Genomic DNA, 9,202 nt, shown 5'->3' with positions numbered 1-9,202 from the left:
TTGATATTACTGCTTAGCATGATTTGCATATCATTTAATTTCAATCCAAGGTTTTAAATGGTGTTTTGCAAACTCCGCCATAATTCTAAGTGTTGAAAACTTAAATGATATTTTTAAATGTATTCCGGACTGGGAACTTCTGTTTTGTAAATGCCCAAGGGGCTTATTATATTATTTTCTGGACTGATTATAAAGTGACTTGAAACAGTGGTAACAATGACACTATGTGATATACTTGAAACAGTGGTAACAATGATACTGTGTGATATACTTGAAACAGTGGTAACAATTACAGTGTGTGATATACTTGAAATAGTGGTAACAATGACACTGGATGATATACTTGAACAGTGGTAACAATGGCACTGTATGATATAAATTGGTCAGGTAACAATGGCTGACCGGCCAGGTAACAATGACTGACCAAGATATTGCGCTTGGGCTGTAGGAGCCCCTCCGGAGTCTGTACAAACCCCCAGTGAGCGTCGTCGACGATAAATAAATATGGATGGCTCGGGCTGCACGCCTCAGTAGGTACTGGAATGTACCATCATATGCATTGTATTGCATTCATGTATTTCTATTTATACTGTTGTTTAGCTGCTCAGTTCCATATGTTGCTGTATATTTTGATTTTAGCTTACTTTGTGTATTTACTGGATTTTCTTATCTTCGGACTGTAGTTACTTTTATTACTCATTAGGTCGGAGTACTCACTTTACTCCCTGCACCATGTGTGCAGATCCAGGGCAGTCTCAGGCTCAGTAGATCTAGTTGATCAGTAGATCCAGCTTCTGGGAGTATCGAGGTAGCTGCACGGCGTTCGCAACCATTGATCTTCTCCCTCCTATCCTATCTCTTTATTTCTGCATCATCAGACTTTGGATATACCATGTATTAGGATGATATTTTGTATTCTAGAGGCTCAGATTCGTGACACCGGGTCCTAGTGAGATTATATTGTGTATTTTGTTAAATTCTTCAGTACTTTAATCTTGCTTAATTGATATTTCTTTCCGCTATTTTTGATAAATTGGGTTAAGTGTTGAATAATGGCCGGGCTTGCCTAGTAGTGTGTTGGGCGCCATCACGACCGGGATTTGGGTCTCGACAAGTTGGTATCAGAGCCTAGGTTACTTGGTCTTGCGAGTCATGAGCCAGTTTAGTAGAGTCTCGCAGATCGGTACGGAGACGTCTGTACTTATCCTCGAGAGGCTGCCGAACCTTTAGGAAAACTTCACATTCTTGAATTTTTATCGTGCGTCCTTGATTCAGCTTGAAAAGAAACTTTTGAAATTCCTTCCGCGTGATCGTATGCACCAACGGGCGCTCAGTATCAGATGTGTCTCGATGACTTTGATTCCCCGATCGATGGGCGAGGTGTAATCTATGTGAGTTTGAAGTTAGACCAGTCTGGAGGACTTGAGGCCAAATCTTTGCCAATGGCTTGAGCACCGAGGTGCTGATTTTATGAGCAAGTGTTTTGAACTCATATGTTCATTATTGTCCTTGTTAGCCGGAATGGCGGTTGGATATCCATGTGATGAGTATGTTAGTGTTGCGAGGTGTATTTGTACGACTTGGTAGTGGCGAAGAAGCCTACTGGATAGTAGATGAACTGTTAAGTGATTCGTTTCTTATTGTGATTTGTTGAGTAGCCAGAGTTATGGGCGCGTGAAGAATATTTTTCGTGTCTCCTAGTTAGATAAGTCTGGGAGCTGAGATCGCTTCCGTAAATGTATTATGACGAAATCATTGAGTCAAGGAGACCACCTTGAAGGTCGAAAATATTAAAGGAAGAATATGTTCCTACTTGGTTGAATGGCCCAATAATGGAGGGTTGAAGGGTATTTTCTATGTGTTATGATTCAAATAGGTGCAACGCATGTCCATGCATAAATTTAGATTTATGGAATTGATATGCATTATGATGCTTTGTCAAGTTATGGATGTGTTGTTAGGATGGTTTTGGTGATTCTCTGGCAGGTGGATAGGACCAATTATAAAGGAGGCTCTGCCGAAATTTTTTAAAAATTTAGGACTTAAAAAAAAAATTGGTCGCCTAGAGAGTGGGCTTAACTGTTGTGTGAGTAAATGCAAGAATTGCAGAAGAGTTAAAATTCCAAATGATTCGTGTTTCCATGAGCTTATGATGGAGTGAGTTTAATCTCACCATGATATTACGACAGCAATAGAGTATATGTGTTGTGATCTATGGCTTCGAGCCAAGTTGGGGAGCTTGCTGTTGATTAGCTGATTGCACGGTTTATTACCTACGTGAATTCTGGTTATTGGCGTATTGGTGGGTTATTGCAGCTACGGAAAAGGACCATGAGTGGTAATTTGAGTAAATGAATTGTTGGATGCATGCTATGGTTAGCCTTATTGGCTCATGTTCAGACTTGAGGGAAGATTCATGATTTATGCCTTGTATAGGTGCAGGCTTCGAGGGAAGTGATCCCTCTAGGTACTTTATCGAGAGGGTATTCATATGTTATAAAATTCAGTAGAGTTGGTTGCATTCGGGGCCAAGTCAGAGCTGGGTGGCTCTCAATAGCGGTCCTAGTTAATTCAAGAGGTAAAGTGTGGTGCCTAATAATTTTGAGTCTATAAGTACGGTTAAGAGTCAAGCTTTTGAAGCAGCTTATGAAGAAAGACACAGAATGTTCTATGATGTTTTAACTTGCGGTGTAGCATTTGAGAGACATGAAATGGTCATGGTATTTGAGACAGCATGGTCTCATGATTTAAGGTCACTCGGGGTGAGTTTGGTTGAAATAAGTTAGGTGTTAAAGGGAGATATTATTATTTCTAAGGCAATCAAGGATAAATTGGAAGGAAGTAGATTGATTAGCCATAGTTGAGTTGGTATACTGGTGTCAGTGATCGGTTCGTTCAGCGTGATCGAGTTATGCATGTGAGGCTTGTCGGCCGCAGTGATTGATGTTATTCTAAAGCATTCTTTTGTTAGGGCCTATTATGAGTAGGCGGGTCCCAGAAAGTGTTATGGTGGCTTGGACAACTACTTAGAGATTGGCATATTCGACGGTTATGAGAATTCGCCTGTATGTTGCTATAGTTCTCCTGAAGTGAGTTAAATGGAAGGTCTTATGTGATGAAGTATTAGCCTATCGTCGGTTCCAGAGTTGTGATGAAGATCGTGTCTATCTTATATCGGCACATGAGGTGCAATGGGTGGTATGGAATTTGAAGTAAGGACCAAGGTCGCAGTTTGGTCAATGAATGTGATGTCAAGAGCTCGGATGAGCAGTAAAGGAGTTTCAGAGTTTTGAGTAAGATGGGTATTGGTGTCAATATCACCTGAGATCGGTGTTCTGTGAGAAAGGCCTTGCATCCTGGTTAGGGATTCCTGATCGCTTTTCAGTGTTAGTGCAGTCGGTGGTTTGAATGTGCAGGCCTGTTAATTATTTCGGAAGATGGTGGGAGCTTGTCCCGCAGGAAGATTGTATAAGTGTGACATGTAGTCACTTGATTAATTAGAAATTTAAACCAAGTATGAGGATTTTGGTAATATCATCCATTTGAGAATTTATGCCTGGAGGGCACTCTGCTTATTGGGTTATAGACCTGTGAAATATTATTGGCCTAGCTTGGCACGATCAGGATCGACTTGAGGTCGGGGGATAGATTTAAATGTGGAAGTGAGTCTTATGTCAGGCCAGTTGTGTTTATTTCAGCAATGCGCTCTTTATGGAAGGATAGTCGTGGTCTTATTTCGTGGTCAGATAATTCATGTAAAGATATATTGCGATGTATGAGTTGTGAGACGGCTTGGTAAATTCCTTATGTGTTGAGGTTCCGCTCAGCGGTGATGTTATATGAGCAGGATGGCTCTTGAGACTTAGATCATGTATCGCACCTCAGTTGTGCTTGAGTTGTAGCCTATAACGCTATATGTTTCCTTGGGAATGGTATTATGCACCTTAGTGTGTTTATGACCGATATTCGGTATTTGGATGTGGTGAGCTATTCAGCTCGACGTGTATCTCCTTATGTGAGTCCTATATGTGGATCGGGTGGCACGCCGCCATGGGTATGTTGTTTGGATCGGGTTGCGCACCGCAACAGTGTGATATTCAGTTCATTGCCCATATTTGCTTTTATGTGTTCTGTTTCCCTGTTTTCTGAGGAAGTCCATGTTAGTGTGCAAGTTGAGTAGTTCCTCCCAGAGTTCGCCTTTTTTTTGTATCGCGTTCGAATTGGTAGCCCACTGGCACATTGTGGCGTCTTGTGGGATTTTTGATTATGTCCGAGGTGACTTATTGCCTGAGCAGTTCGTACTGGGTGAGACGAGGTTACTAGATTTGGGGTCAGTGCAAACTGATTATATGAAGTATATTATAGAGCAAAGATCACTCTTTGGTTTGAGACAAGGTAATGGAACTTGTCAGGAGTATAGATCCAATGAATTGTTGATTCAACAGTTGATTATGAATTTCGGCACATCTCTTCAGTCGTATCGGTGTTGTAAAAACTAGAGCAAGACCTATGTAGGTCATGAGATGCAATGGGAGCATCAGATTTGTGGAATTTCGACTATTATGTTTAAAGAATGTTATTGTGGTCCTATGAGTAAAGTGATGCAAAGTGTGAATTCAGCAAAGTTATGCAACCATGTTGGGTACAGCGTGTGGAGATTGATATGGTGGTCGTATGATGGAAACAGGCTTGGCAGGAAATTCAGGATGTTGGAATTGGACCTAATGACTTATTTGCTTGAATAAGGGAGTATACCTACAGAGTTGTAGAGCTAATGTGCTCAACTGAGTGGTGGTAGCACGGGAAGGTGCATGAGGTGTTAAACAAGTGATTTCAAACTACTTTAGTGTAGTTCTCAGCATGTTCGAGGACGAACGTATGTTTAAATGGGGGAGATTGTAATGACCCGATCGGTCGTTTTGAGCTCCGGCGCGTCATTCAGGAAGTTTGGATTCAAATCTAAATGGAAATTCTCATTTTGAAAGCTTAAAATTGAAGAAATGAACTAGGATTCGAATTTTGAGTAAAAGACCTCGGAATTGGGATCCGAAGGTTCCAGCAGGTTCATATGATGATTTCGTACTTGGGCGTATGCCCGGTTCGGGTTTTGGATAACCCGGGAGCGTTTTGACGCCTATTGTGGAAGATAGCATTTTAGAAGAAATTGCATCAGTTTGGCTTAAAATGCATTTCAGTGTTATTGATGTCCGTTTGGAATTCCAAGACTGAGCGTAGCTCCGTATGGTGATTCTGGATTTGGGAGCGCGATCGGAAGTGAATTCGGAGGTCCGTAGGTCATTTTGGAGTCGTTTGGCTAAATATAGAAATTTGAATGTTTTTGAGAAAATTCGACCCGAAATGGAAATTTTGATATCGGGGTCGGAATGCGATTCCGAAAATTGGGGCAAGTCCGTAATGTCGAATGTGACTTGTGTGCAAAATTTGAAGTCATTCCTGAATGATTTTGGTAAGGTTTGAGACACTTAGTCTCTTTTAAGGAAGCTTAAGTTGGAAAAGTCAACCGGATATTGACTTATGTGTTAGAGCGCTCGAAATGCGAATTTTATGGTTCGGATAGTTTTGTTAGGTGATTTGGGACTTAGGAGTGTGTCCGGAATATTTTTGTGATGACCGGTGTAGAATTAAGCTTGAATCGGCAAAGTTAGTATTTTGGCGAATTCCGGTTGAGAGGTAAGATTTTGATCCGAGGCTCGGAATGGAATTTCGAGAGTTGCTATAGCTTCGTTATGTCATTTTGGACTTGTCTGCAAAATTTGAGATCATTCGGACTAGTTTTGACGTGTTTCGACATCAGATGTGAAAATTTGAAGTTTCAAAGTTCATAGGCTTTAATCCGTGGTGAATTTAGTATTTTTGCGTTGTTTTTGGTGATTCGAAGGAACAACTAACTTTGTGTCATATTATGGGACTTGTTAGTATACTTTGTTGGGATCCCATGAGGCTCGGACAAATTTTGAAAGAGTTTTTGGAAGATTTTTGCCGTTTTGAGCATAAATGTAATGATCTAAAGGTTCATTTTTAGTTATAGAGATCCAAATTTGATTCCGAGACTTCCTAAATTTTGATAATGAATTATAGGACTGATCTGGAAATTTTGGTCTAATTTCATTAAGTCGCGATTAGGTTTTTGACGCGAAACATGAGTAATTGTTTAACGAGCGAAATGGATATCGCACTGGGCAAATAAGCTCCGAATTGAGTTTCGATTGAAGGGTTGTGTTCATATTATTATTTGTGACTCATAGGAACAAGAATCGTCTAATTCCAAGTTCGTATGATGGAGTTAGAGCCATTTTAGTGAAAAATGGCTGTGTTGCAATTTAAATTGGCTGCTGGTGCATTTTTTTAGCAGCAGTGAACAGTACCCGCGCGTGAACAGTACCGCGCGGGTGAACAGTAATTGCGAAAATCTGGGCAGTGAGTTTATATCCGATTTGGGTCATTTTTCCATCATTTTCAGTCATTTTGAGAGCTTTTGGACGGGGATTGAAGGGAGTTTCAACTGAGATCGATTGGAGGTAAGTTTTATGAGTTAAATACATGATTTTTTTGAAGAACCATCCTTGAAATCCATGAAAACATAGCCAAATTATAAGAAATTAGGGCTTGAGATAGAAATTCTAAAATGAAGATTTGAGAGGTCATTTGAACTCCAATTTTGGTAAATTTTATATGTATGGACTCGTGGCGAGACGGGGAATCCGGTGATGTGACTTTCGTAATTTTTCGAGAAGTGGGCCCGGGGCTCGGGTTTTGCAAATTTCGTGATTTTCGATATTTTTCGAGTCTTTTCGATTGAGTTATATTCCCTTAGCCTATTGTAATATATTCCTTGTGGTTTTGGCAAGATTCGACGCGCGAGGAGGTCGATTCGAAAGGAAAGGGCATCGCGGAGTAGACTTTTGGCCGTCTTGAGGTGAGTAATAGATGTAAATGCTGTTCTGAGGGTTTGAAACCCCGGACTTTCACATCGTAACGCTATATTGAGGCGTGACACGCACTCCATGGCGAGTGCGGGGTCGGATACTTTTGGGGATTATGACTTGGTCCATCCCGTGTGATGTTTATACTATACTAGTGATTGATACACATACTTCATTGATATTACTGGGCTTGATGCCATGTTTAGGGCCTTGTGCTGATTTGTAAAATCGTTCGAGGATTGATATTACTGCTTAGCATGATTTGCATATCATTTAATTTCAGTCCAAGGTTTTAAATGTTGTTTTGCAAACTCCGCCATAATTCTAAGTGTTGAAAACTTAAATGATATTTTTAAATGTATTCCGGGCTGGGAACTTCTGTTTTGTAAATGCCCAAGGGGCTTATTATATTATTTTCTGGACTGATTATAAAGTGACCTGAAACAGTGGTAACAATGACACTGTGTGATATACTTGAAACAGTGGTAACAATGACACTGTGTGATATACTTGAAACAGTGGTAACAATGATACTGTGTGATATACTTGAAACAGTGGTAACAATGATAGTGTGTGATATACTTGAAATAGTGGTAACAATGACACTGGATGATATACTTGAACAGTGGTAACAATGGCACTATATGATATAAATTGGTCAGGTAACAATGGCTGACCGGTCAGGTAACAATGACTGACCAAGATATTGCGCTTGGGCTGTAGGAGCCCCTCCGAAGTCTGTACACACCCCCAGTGAGCGTCGTTGACGATAAATAAATATGGATGGCTCGGGCTGCACGCCGCAGTGGGTACTGGAATGTACCATCATATGCATTGCATTGCATTCATGTATTTCTATTTATACTGTTGTTTAGCTGCTCAGTTCCATATGTTGCTGTATATTTTGATTTTAGCTTACTTTGTGTATTTACTAGATTTTCTTATCTTCGGATTGTAGTTACTTTTATTACTCACTGGGTCGGAGTACTCACTTTACTCCCTGCACCTTGTGTGCAGATCCAGGGCAGTCTCAGGCTCAATAGATCTAGTTGATCAGCAGATCCAGCTTCTGGGAGTATCGAGGTAGCTGCACGGCGTTCGCAACCATTGATCTTCTCCCTCCTATCCTATCTCTTTATTTCTGCATCATCAGAATTTGGATATACCATGTATTAGGATGATATTCTGTGTTCTAGAGGCTCAGATTCGTGACACCGGGTCCTAGTGAGATTATATTGTGTATTTTGTTAAATTCTTCAGTACTTTAATCTTGCTTAATTGATATTTCTTTCCGCTATTTTTGATAAATTGGGTTAAGCGTTGAATAATGGTCGGGCTTGCCTAGTAGTGTGCTGGGCGCCATCACGATCGGGATTTGGGTCGTGACATTTAGATGTACCTTACTTACCTTTAAATCTTGCATCGTATCTTTTATCTCTTTCATAACCTCCCTTCCATATAGGTGGAATTCACATCCACACCTTAAAGCTCTACTATAATACTTGCACATCATGTGCATACATAATCCGGCGAAAACTTCATACTGACTTCTTATGAGATTGGTACTGTTCTAATTACATTTATCTTAGAGCCATTATAGAATATGGTCGTCGTACTATCTATTTTGTACCTCTGATATTTAGAGTGATTCTACAATTTTTTGGATCACGATTTCTATACTCATCGGGATCTAATAATCAGACTCCTAATTCATTTAGCTGATGTAACTCTTTACTTTCCTCATCTCTCTTAGCCTTTAAGTAAGCTTACTTTATCTTCTTATCTGAGGCTCAGGTATTAGTTAATACTTTAGCCCCTCGTGGATGCTATGGAACATCCATGATATAACCTTCTAGCAATTCAAGCTTTTGTCTGTGACATGGACTCACTTTGTTCTTTTAACTTATACTGGAGTCTCCATAGTTGTATCATTGTCAACATATATGCTACATGGATAACACTCCAAAATCTTAAGTGTGTTCATAACGTAACTAACTCTGGGTCATTGATCAAATAATTCCTTTCACGACTTCTCAGCCTTATTTAAAAAGTAAGCAATTACTTTTCCCGATCGTTCTGCCACTTGTTGCATGAATACTTGACTTATCTTAGTGCCCACGCCTATTTAAATTTCATGCAACTCATATGATCTCGAATATTACTTTGGATTTTTCTTCTCATTCCTTAGTCACGATAAGTGCTACTTTCTTATGGAGTGCATACAATATTATAGTGAGACCGCTGTTACAAGAGCATTT

Source organism: Nicotiana tabacum, chromosome 11 (genome assembly GCF_000715075.1).
Source record: "Nicotiana tabacum cultivar K326 chromosome 11, ASM71507v2, whole genome shotgun sequence".
Taxonomy (NCBI): Eukaryota; Viridiplantae; Streptophyta; class Magnoliopsida; order Solanales; family Solanaceae; genus Nicotiana; species Nicotiana tabacum.
This window is presented reverse-complemented; position numbering follows the sequence as displayed.